At 32.8% G+C, this 12,032-nt stretch overlaps 1 protein-coding gene across 1 annotated transcript in view; it reads left to right on the top strand.

The window, feature by feature from the left end:
* The window catches only part of LOC122502398 (CUGBP Elav-like family member 4), an 829,562-nt gene that overhangs the window by 247,700 nt on the left and 569,830 nt on the right, over positions 1–12,032 (top strand). The window lies entirely within an intron of this gene.

Here is a 12,032-nt window from a genome sequence, read left to right as displayed (position 1 = left end):
AAGTTTCTTTTTACTTTTTTCAAAATAAAATCAGTGTTTATTAAATATTTTATAGTTGTAATAAAGACTTAAACATTAATAATTTTTATTGTCAGTTGATCTTTTTTTTGCATTTTCATTTCAAAAATTGCAATTATAACCTATAATGTTTTTGCTACTAAGGTCCCTTTCTTCAAATCGCGTCACATATAAATATATATATTTCTTACTGCTTTGGCTTTTGTTTCATCTGGCAAATTAGCAAAAGAGTTTGCTAAATTATGCTGCTCTGAAGAGTCTTCTTCCATGGGTATTGAAGAATTTGAATTTAAAACTTCTTCTTCAGCCGCATATACTTCTATTTTTACATCTTTAAGTAAATTGGAGTCGTTTTGCTTATGATTGGGATCAATTTGTAAATAAGAAAGGAAAAATATAAATAATTGAGATTTATAATATTATAAACAAGAATACATAAATTATTTGATTTTATATTTCAAAATATTTTCTTCATTTAATATTTATCATAGTCTTACCTATTTTAGAATGTTTGCTGGGTGTGCAACCACAGTATGAACAAAAGTTGTTGAAACTGTAGATATACTGCGGACACTCGGAACAATTTTGACACGACTCTCATCTGTAGATTGATCCCTCAGCAAAATCTTAGTGTAGATCACCGAAACATCTTCTTACGAAAATGTAATGTTCATTTTCGAATCGGTGACTATGAAATATGTCGTGAGTGACAAGATCAACGCTAGTAAATTTAGCATATAATTTTGATTTAACAGAAATTCGATAAGCCATTAATCTTAAGTCATGACAAACAGTTTCCACAATTTTGCATATAAATATAAAGCCACTATTTGTTAGGATTACTGTGTCTAAAGCACCAAACTGAGGAAGATTGTCTTCAGAGTATCCAATTGGGATGAAGCATTTTCCGGCAACATATTTCACACCATTATATTGTACCCATGAAGCTGTAGAGAGCATTTCTCCTATCGGAAAAAGATCTGAGTACGGTAAATCATAATTAGGTACAACTTTTTGGCGACCATAATCAATTTGTTTTGTTAGTGGACTTAATAATTTGAATGCTTGCCACTGCTGATATCTAACCGAAAGAGTTAAAGGTAAGTTTTTATAATTCCGCATCCCTTGTGTTTTTCTCTTGAAAATTTGATGATTTGCCTCAAACCGCATGCGCATGTAATTGCAGAGAGGACCATATTTTAGAATATATCTTGTGTCATGAACAGTGTAATGTTGCTTTGGCACAAAATTTTTTTTCTTCTCAGGCTCATCTGTTTCCTTTTCGGTGTCTATATTTCGATAAATATCTGCAAAACTTTCCAAATACTCGGTTATCATGTCCTCAAGAAGATCAACCATGCCAAGACTGATTTTGTGACCAAAAACTATTGACGATATTTGTAGGAGTGTTATGAAGTTGTCAAAGTACGGACATTCGGGGTCTATTAGATTCTGAACAATAAATGGAATTATATGTACCAGTAACCACATTTCCGAAGCCGATTTTTTAAAATTGGCGCCTGGGGTGCTATTCTGTAACTTCACTTCACATTCACTTCACTTTCACTTCACTTTCACTTCACTTTCACTTCACATTCACTTCACATTCACTTCACTTTCACTCCACATTCACTTCGCATTCACTTCGCATTCACTTCACATTCACTTCACATTCACTTCACATTCACTTCACATTCACTTCACATTCACTTCACTTTCACTTCACATTGAAAGTGAATGTGAAGTGAATGTGAATTGAATGTGAAAGTGAAGTGAATGTGAAGTGAATGTGGAGTGAAAGTGAAGTGAATGTGAAGTGAATGTGAAGTGAATGTGAAGTGAATGTGGAGTAAAAGTGAAGTGAATGTGAAGTGAATGTGAAGTGAAAGTGAAGTGAAAGTGAAGTGAATGTGAAGTGAATGTGAAGTGAAGTTACAGAATAGCACCCCTGGTAGAAGATGAGCTGCTTTAAGTTTTGGAGGTTTTTCATTAACTTCTGAGTAACCATAATTAAATGAGGCTTTGCGCTTATTTAACTCTTGAACTGAGAATTTCCGTTGAGTGACTCTTTGAATGAAGTGCTGTAAAGTCCTGGGTAAAATTCCAAGGAGGAAATTGTGTACTAAGTCGGGTGGTGCCCCCTGAATGATGTGAAATCCATCTACTTCATTCAAAATAGTTCGCCTATTAATTCCATATTTGGTCATTAATGCTTCCCTTTGTTTACCTTGTTCTTCTTCGATTTCACTAACCCAGATATCATGATTCTCAGGAGTACGTAATAAATTTGTATCTTCTTCGACCATCGTTTGTACTTCTGTGATATCTGCAAAACAAGTTCGGCACGGATGCTTTGTCTTGCCAAAAGATTCCTTAAATCCTCCCAACTTACTTATTGCAAGATTGTCTCCAGTAATTGCAAATAAGCTACCACTTATTAACCCTTTGCGTCACAGTGGGTCGCTCAGCGACCCACCTTTTCCTTCTCAGTTTTCAGTATTTCTATGGCATATTTATTAATAAATTTAGGGTTTTTTTCCGGGCATGTTCCTTATACCTAAACAAGTCTAAGAAAACTGTTGATTCACAATTTGTTAATAATAAAAATATTATAAACAAATAAATAACAAAAAATAATGCTTCTTTTTCAGAAAAAATTCATTTTTTACTTATCCTTACTAATTTTTGAGATGATAATTTTTTTTCTTTACAAATTAGATCCTAAACTATATTTACAATTACTTTTTTGCAAATTTTTTTAATAATTTTTAATATTAAATAACAATTTTTTGTAATATCTTATAAAATAAAAGTATTTCAGATGAAATTTCAAACCTATTTTCATAAAACTCGTTACTCGGGGGTTTTTGGTGTCGCTGAATACAAATCTAGCATCAGATTTTTAAAATTCAAAATGGCGAATCTAATAAGGCGGACGCGAAAATTAAAAATGAACTGAATTTGCTTGAAACTGGTTACTCAGGGGTTTTTGGTGTCGCTGAATACAAATCTAGCATCAGATTTTTAAAATTCAAAATGGCGAATCCAATATGGCGGGCGCGAAAATTAAAAATGAACTGAATTTGCTTCAAACTGGTTACTCAGGGGTTTTTGGGGTCTCTGAATACGAATCTGGCATCAGATTTTCAAAATCCAAAATGGCGGATCCAATATGGCGGACGCGAAAATTAAAAATAAACTGAATTTGCTTGAAACTGGTTACTCAGGGGTTTTTGGGGTCGCTGAATACGAATCTGGCATCAGATTTTCAAAATTAAAAATGGCGGATCCAATATGGCGGATGCGAAAATTAAAAATAAACAGAATTTGCTTAAAACTGGTTACTCAGAGGTTTTTGGGGTCGCTGAATACGAATCTGACATCAGAGTTTCAAAATTGAAAATGGCGGATCCGATATGGCGGACGCGAAAATAAAAAATGAACAGAATTTGCTTAGAATTCGTTTTTTTGGGGGTTTTTGGGGTCGCTGAATACGAATCTGGCATGAGTATTAATAAATTTATTAATAAACTTAGAAGATTCAAAACGTTCGGATAAAATTAAAGAGTCAAATCAAAAGTGAATGAATCCTGACAATCCACAGTCAATTAACTAGTTTAACGTAAAATCCTCTTCATAGTATTTCTGTCTATAAAAAAAAGAATTAATTTTTTGATACTGAATATAATGTACCATTTTTGACAATCCGATTGAACAAACTGTAGATATTAGTAAAGAATTGCTAACCGATAAGTAGCTGAAAATGTCAAACTTAATGCAGGATGTGATGTAAAAAAACACATACAATAATACTGCTTCTACTCAATAAAATACCTTCTTTCAACGTAAAAGCTATATTAACCTGTTGAGAGAATCGTTAGTAATAGTTTCTCGAATGTCGTTTGTTTGAATGAAGTTGATACTTACCTTTGGAGGGAATCGTTCGTGTTAGTCTGTCGTTTGTCATTTGTTTGTTTGAAGTCGGTACTTACCTGTGGAGATAATCGTTCGTGTAAGTCTGTTGATTGTGATTTGTCCGATTGTGATTCGTGTCCGCCATATTGGATCCGCCATCTTGAATTTTGAAAATCTGATGCCAGATTCGTATTCAGCGACCCCAAAAACCCCCGAGTAACGAGTTCCAAGCAAATTCTGTTCATTTTTTGAATTCGGTACACCATAGGTGTACTGACGGAACCCTTATGAAATCACTCGTGTGTCCGTCCCAGCCACGCAAAATGGGCTGTCCCCCCCCCTAACTTCTACAAATCTCAACCTGGTGAGTTGAAATTCGGCAGGGATCTTCAGTTTTAAGTGCAGATTACAGGAAAAATATAGCAAACCCGATTGACGGACATATTTGCGAACTAGGAGGGAAATAAATTCAATTTTTTCGAAAAAAATGCTAAAAATGACCCTGTCCCCCCCTTAACTTTTACAAATCTCAACCTAGTGAGCTGAAATTCGGTAGGAATCTTTAGTTTCAAGTGCAGATTACAGGAAAAATATAACGAACCTGATTGGTGAAGATATTTGGGAACTAGGAGGGAAAGAAATTGAATTTTTTTGAAAAAATTGCAAAAAATGACCCTGTCCCCCCCTTAACTTTTACAAATCTCAACCTGGTGAGTTGAAATTCGGCAGGGATCTTCAGTTTTAAGTGCAGATTACAGGAAAAATATAGCGAACCTGATTGACGGACATATTTGCGAACTAGGAGGGAAAGAAATTCAATTTTTTCGAAAAAAATGCTAAAAATGACCCTGTCCCCTCCCTTAACTTTTGCAAATCTCAACCTTATGAGCTGAAATTCGGTAGGGATCTTCAGTTTTAAGTGCATATTACAGGAAAAATATAGCGAACCCGATTGACGGACATATTTGCGAACTAGGAGGGAAAGAAATTCAATTTTTTCGAAAAAAATGCTAAAAATGACCCTGTCCCCCCACCTTAACTTTTGCAAGTCTCAACCTTATGAGCTGAAATTCGGTAGGGATCTTCAGTTTCAAGTGCATATTACAGGAAAAATATAGCGAACCCGATTGACGGACATATTTGCGAACTAGGAGGGAAAGAAATTCAATTTTTTCGAAAAAAATGCTAAAAATGACCCTACCCCCCCTTAACTTTTACAAATCTCAACCTTATGAGCTGAAATTCGGTAGGGATCTTCAGTTTCAAGTGCATATTACAGGAAAAATATAGCGAACCCGATTGACGGACATATTTGCGAACTAGGAAGGAAAGAAATTCAATTTTTTCGAAAAAAATGCTAAAAATGACCCTGTCCCCCCCCTTAACTTTTGCAAATCTCAACCTTATGAGCTGAAATTCGGTAGGGATCTTCAGTTTTAAGTGCATATTACAGGAAAAATATAGCGAACCCGATTGACGGACATATTTGCGAACTAGGAGGGAAAGAAATTCAATTTTTTCGAAAAAAATGCTAAAAATGACCCTGTCCCCCCCTTAACTTTTGCAAATCTTAACCTTATGAGCTGAAATTCGGTAGGGATCTTTAGTTTCAAGTGCAGAGTACAGGAAAAATATAGCGAACCCGATTGACGGACATATTTGCGAACTAGGAGGGAAAGAAATTCAATTTTTTCGAAAAAAATGCTAAAAATGACCCTGCCCCCCCCTTAACTTTTACAAATCTCAACCTGGTGAGTTGAAATTCGGCAGGGATCTTCAGTTTCAAGTGCAGATTACAGGAAAAATATAGCGAACCCGATTGACGGACATATTTGCGAACTAGGAGGGAAAGAAATTAAATTTTTTCGAAAAAATTGCAAAAAATGACCCTGTCCCCCCCTTTAACTTTTACAAATCTTATCCTGTTGAGCTGAAATTCGGTAGGGATCTTCAGTTTCAAGTGCAGATTACAGGAAAAATATAGCGAACCTGATTGGTGGAGTTATTTGCGAAATTGAAGGGCAAGAATTTGAATTTTTCGGAAAAATTACACTGTCCCTACTTTAACTTTTATAAATTTAAACCTGGTGAGTTAAGATTCAGCTTGTATATTCTTTTTCAAGTGCAAATTATAGAAAAAATAAAGAGAATGTGATTGGCGAAGATAAGTACTATAAAAGAAAAAATATAAAGATTTATTAATAAAATAAAATAATAAAAATATTTATTCGAAATTCAAAAAAATATATTACTATTTTTTTAATTATTTTTTTCAAATTTTGTAAGAATTTTTGAAATAATTTTTTTATAAACAATGAGTTTTATTTTGGTGTACGGAACCCTCGATCTTAATGCGAGTGAAACTCGCACTTGTCCGATTTTTTATTTTCGCGTCCGCCATATTGGATCCGCCGTTTTGAATTTTGAAAATCTGATGCCAGATTCGTATTCAGCGACCCCAAAAACCCCCGAGTAACGAGTTCCAAGCAAATTCTGTTCATTTTTTATTTTCGCGGCCGCCATATTGGATCCGCCATTTTGAATTTTGAAAATCTGATGCCAGATTCGTATTCAGCGACCCCAAAAACCCCCGAGTAACCAGTTTCAATAGATTTCAATGAAATGAAAAATGTATGACTCAAAGGGTTAAGCCATTTGGTCCATTAACACCAGCATTCAATTTATTTAAATCCTCTACAATTGGCTTCAATACAGAATTTAAACCATATCGTTTGACATCATCATATTTTACTATCCCAACTAAATGAATGAACAGTAAATTAGACCGATACATAGGGTGAGGTTTAAGCGAAGAAGCATATATCATACCCTGTTTTTGCTGTCCAGAAGCTTTGGAACCTAACCCGTCGCACATATCGACTTCATCGTAATACAGTAAAATATCATGATGATCATGATTTCTAGAAGGGTCATTTAAGTATTTTGTTCCATCACGATGAGATGAAAGGACTCCTTCCTGATGAACATAATCACCAAAAGTTCTGTGGTATGTTTTATTTTTCGAAAAATTTTGTAGGACTTCAGTTAGAGGAACAAAATACATTTCATCATTTTTAACTTTAGTAGGCCTTTCTTTATTGTTAACAGCACTACCGTACTTCACGAATCGTTTTCCTAAAATATATTTTTTTGGAGTTATCACATCGAACTGAGTTTCAGAGTATTTATCCCGCTTTTTCTTTTTATCCAAATTGAATATGCAATCAATGGATTGTATTTCGTTATCAATGTTGAAATAATACCGAAGATTTACATTCGCTTTTTCTTGCAAAGCTTCCTCAACTTGTGCCAAAATGTGAGTAATGTAAGTTTGCACAATATCTTGTGAATAGGATAAAATTGTTTTTATTTTGTCTTCGGAAATGTTTGTTGATGACCTTAGCATTAGCAGAAGTAATGCAACTGCTCGTTTCCTGGAATTTTTTTCTTCAGGTTGCATATTGTCATCGTCATCCTCGGGATCATCATCTTCATCGTCATCATCGGGATAGACATTGTCATCACCATCGAAATTACCATCACTTTCCTCGTCTGCGATAATTCTACTCTCATCGTTTGAATCTTCATCGTATTTCGAACTTGAATGATTAGATTCATGTTCCTCGTCTACTTCAGAACTTCCTTCTTCAACTTCTACTATTCTTGTTTTAGAACCTTCAGACAACATTTCGACGTTTATAATTTCTCCAACTAAGTCCACATTTCTTTCAACCAATTCGGCATTAAGAGGCTGATCTTCCAAAACTTCAATATCATCATTAATTTCAGGATTTCTTGCTTCGATCGGAACAAATCGATTATAGTGAACTCGAGATTTATGAGACCTCAAAGACGAACGATTTCCAAAAGTTTTATGACAGTTCCTAACGTCGCACCAATATCTTCTATTTTCAATATTACGTTCTATATTATGAAAGATCGACACTAATAACAGAGAATATCAAAAATAAATAAATTTATACTTAAAACAGCCGAAATGGTAAAAAAAATTAATTGAATATTAAATTTGTTTTAGTATATATATAGAGGTAGCAACAAAGAATTTAAAAGCTTATGTAATGAGCAAAAAAAATCCCTTCGGTTCAGAACATTCAGATAAACGAAATTTATTTATATTTACTTAAAAATCAAATTTTACTGCAATAATATTGTTCCACGTATTGAAGAAAAAGTTATGTAGTTTATAAATCGCTTTTGCTTTTTAATCTAAACAGTAAATTTTGAAAGAATTAACACTGCCAAAACTGTATTCACTTTAACATTAAAAACTTGTACATCATTTAGTAACACTTTGAATTTATAATTTCTGACTTACACATTTTTTTTCAGTTTTTAGCAATGACGATATTTGTCATAATATTTACATTTCTTTATTTTCATACACCTCTTACATACTTAGTACAAATGTTTCTTTAATGATTTTTTTCAAAGCAATAAACATTTAACGAAAACAATATATATCATAATATTTTTTACTTTTTACATGAGGTTATGTTTACTAAATAGAGAAATATTAGTAACACAGTTTAACAATTACCTTGTTAGTTTTTAAAATCCAAATCACATGAATCGATTATCTTTATCTTCTCTTGAATAATTAATTTTAATTTATTGCAGTTCAACTTGAACTTTCGTTACAATATATATTTAATAAATATCAATTTCCGAGGGAAATGTTTTGACTGTTGGTCTTTAAACAAAGTCTGTGTCGACTGTAGAAGATGAACTTGCAGCAATTCTGTTTATCAGATATGTTCACAACGTTCGCATTACAGGTGTTCGACCTATTCGACGTTCGATTTTGTTAAGGAGAGTCCAGAATAGAGTCGAAGTCGGTATGAACGCGCTGATACTAACGCACTCCTCTTGAGGTCTTTCTCCAATAGGTTTTAAAAAGTGTGCGAATGACTGCGTCTGCGTCGGCTGCTATAGCAACACATGCTAAAATCAACGCAACGCAGTCATTCGCACACTTTTTAAAACCTATTGGAGAAAGGCCTCTATGTATTCCATATGGACGAGCGCGTTAGTATCAGCGCGTTCATACCGACTTCGACTCTATTCTGGACTCTCCTTTACATACATTTCCCATCCCTGGCTTTTAAGAGCGAACGTTGAATAGGTCGAACACCTATAGTGTGAACGTTGTGAACATATCTGATGAACAGAATTGCTGCAAGTTCATCTTCTACAGTCGACACAGACTTTGTTTAAAGATCAACAGTCAAAACATTTCCCTCAGAAATTGATATTTATTAAATATATTGTATCGAAAGTTCAAGTTGAACTGCAATAAATTGAAATTAATTATTCAAGAGAAAATAAAGACAACCAATTCATGTGATTTGGATTTTAAAAACGAACAAGGTAGTTATAAAACTGTGTCACTAATATTTCTCTAATCGGTAAACATAACCTCATTTAAAAAGTAAAGAATATTATGATAAATATTGATTTTGTTAAATGCTTGTTGTATTAAAAAAAATCATTAAAAAAACATTTGTACGAAGTATGTTAGAGGTATATGAAAACAAAGAAATGTAAATATTATGACAAATATTGTCATTGCTATTTGTAAAAAAATGTGTAAGCCAAAAATTATAATTTCAAAGTGTTTCTGAATGATATTGATGTTCAAGTTATTAATGTTAACGTGAATAAACTTTTGGCAGTGTTAATTCCTTCAAAATTTACTGTCTAGATTTAAAAGCAAAAGCGATTTAGAAAAAGAATTTAAAAACTATATAACTTTTACTTGAATACGTGGAACAATATTAATGTACTGAAATTTGATTTTCAAGTAAATATAAATAAATTTCATTTAATCGAACCTTCTGCACCGTAGGGATTATTTTTTTGCTCATTATATAAGCATTTAAATTCTTTGTTGTTACCTCTATATATACTAAAACAAATTTAATATTCAATTAATTTTTTTTACCATTTCGGTTTTTTAAGTATAAATTTATTTATTATTGAAATTCTCTGTTATTAATGTCGATCTTTCACAATATGTAACGTAATATTGAAAATAAAAGATATTGATCTCGAGTTCACTAAAATCGATTTGTTCCGATCGAAGAAAGAAATCCTGAAAGCTATGATGATATTGAAGTTTTGGAAAATCAGCCTCTTAATGCCGAATTTTTTGAAAGAAATGTGGACTTAGTTTGAGAAATTATAAACGTCTAAATGATGCCTGAAGGTTCTGAAAGAGGAATAGTGGAATTTGAAAAAGAAATTTCTGAAGTAGTCTAGAAATCTGAATTTAATCATTCCAGTTCGAAAAACGACAAATATTCAAACGATGAAAGTAGAATTATCGCAGACGAGGAAAGTGATGGTAATTTCGATGTCGATGAGAATAACGATTCCGATAATGATTATGACGACATGCATCCGGAAGGAAATAGTCCCAGGAAACGAGCAGCTGCATTACTTCTGCTAATGCTAAGGTCATCAACAAACATTTCCACAGACAAAATAAAAACAATTAATCTTATTCACAAGATATTGTGCAAACTTACATTACTCTCATTTTGGCGCAAGTAGATATATCTGGTAAATCCAAAAAAATATATTTTTGGAAAACGATTCATGAAGTACAGTATAGTGCTGTTAACAATAAAGAATGGCCTACTAAAGTTAAAAATTAAATCTCCAATTACACGTGTATGCGGTTTAAGGCAAATCATGAAGACGGAAAATGCTACATTCCAATTGGATGCTCTGAAGACAATCATCCAGTTTGATGCCTTAGACATAGTAATCCTAACAAATCGTGGCATTATATTTATACACTGTAAAAAAAGAGCGTCTCGATTTAAGACGTTTACGTGGTCACTTTTAAAATGTTTATAAACGTCTTATTTGCCTTCTAGGATTTGGAGGTTATGTTTTTCATTCAAGACGCTCAAATAAGACGCATACTTACATAAAACGTTTGTAAACGACTAAGCGTCTTATTCTTAGACGTCATTTTTTGCAGTTTACTAGCGATGATCTTGTTACTCACGACATATTTCATAGTCACCGATTCGAAAATGAACATTACATTTTCGTAAGAAGATGTTTCGGTGATCTACACTAAGATTTTGCTGAGGGATCAATCTACAGATGAGAGTCGCGCTTACATTTGAACAATTTTTTTTGCAGAAACATGAATCCTAATAACAAAGACGTTTTGGGAATAAGTCGTGGAAGTTGTCAAAATTGTTCCGAGTGTCCGCAGTATATCTACAGTTTTAACAACTTTTGTTCATACTGTGGTTGCACTCCCAGAAAACATTCTAAGATAGGTAAGTCTGTAATAAATATTAAATGATAAATACAAAAACCAAAGCAGTAAGAAATATATACATAGATACCTTATATATATTATTTATTTATATTACAATAAATTACATATATTTAATAACAGAAATTTATTATAATATTACTTCTAATGCAGGAAAGACTGTCGCACCTAATACCAGATGTATTTAATGTCACTCGAGAAGCCGATGAATGTGCTGGACTTTTCTTGAACGCGTCAAAAAACGAATTCAACCGAGTTGTTCGTACTATCTCGGACAATACTATCTCGGACAATATACAAGGTTATACCTTAAAGAAAGAAATTACTTTGGTAGCAATTTTAGCTGTGCAAAAGTTTCCTGGTTTAAAAGAGACATACGGACAACCACATGTAAGTATATTGATTTTAGGAATTTTTTAGTTAGTGACTAATTTATGTTTTTATTTAAAATTATTAAAATTACTGTTTTAAATACAATTGAAAAAGAAATGATTATTATAAAAAATTATTCTATATACAATTTTAGGAAAGAATGGAAAAGAGACTCATCAATTGTTTAAAAAACAAAAAGAGAGAAGACAATAAACGGATGAATAAAAGTAAAATACAAAACGTATCTAAGAAACGCAAAATTAATGAAATAGCTGAGACATCGATGAAAGACAGCAGTTTCCATACACTTTTACAAGAAGAGTGGCGTAAATTGGATAGGGATAGAGGTCGAATCAAAGAACTATTAACAGAATCACGAGAGCAGAGAAAATTAGATGCCCAAAAATTA

This window comes from Leptopilina heterotoma, unplaced genomic scaffold, assembly GCF_015476425.1.
Source record: "Leptopilina heterotoma isolate Lh14 unplaced genomic scaffold, ASM1547642v1 Lhet_228, whole genome shotgun sequence".
NCBI lineage: Eukaryota > Metazoa > Arthropoda > Insecta > Hymenoptera > Figitidae > Leptopilina > Leptopilina heterotoma.
The sequence above is the reverse complement of the archived record's forward strand: the minus strand, read 5'-3'. Positions and strand labels throughout refer to the sequence as shown.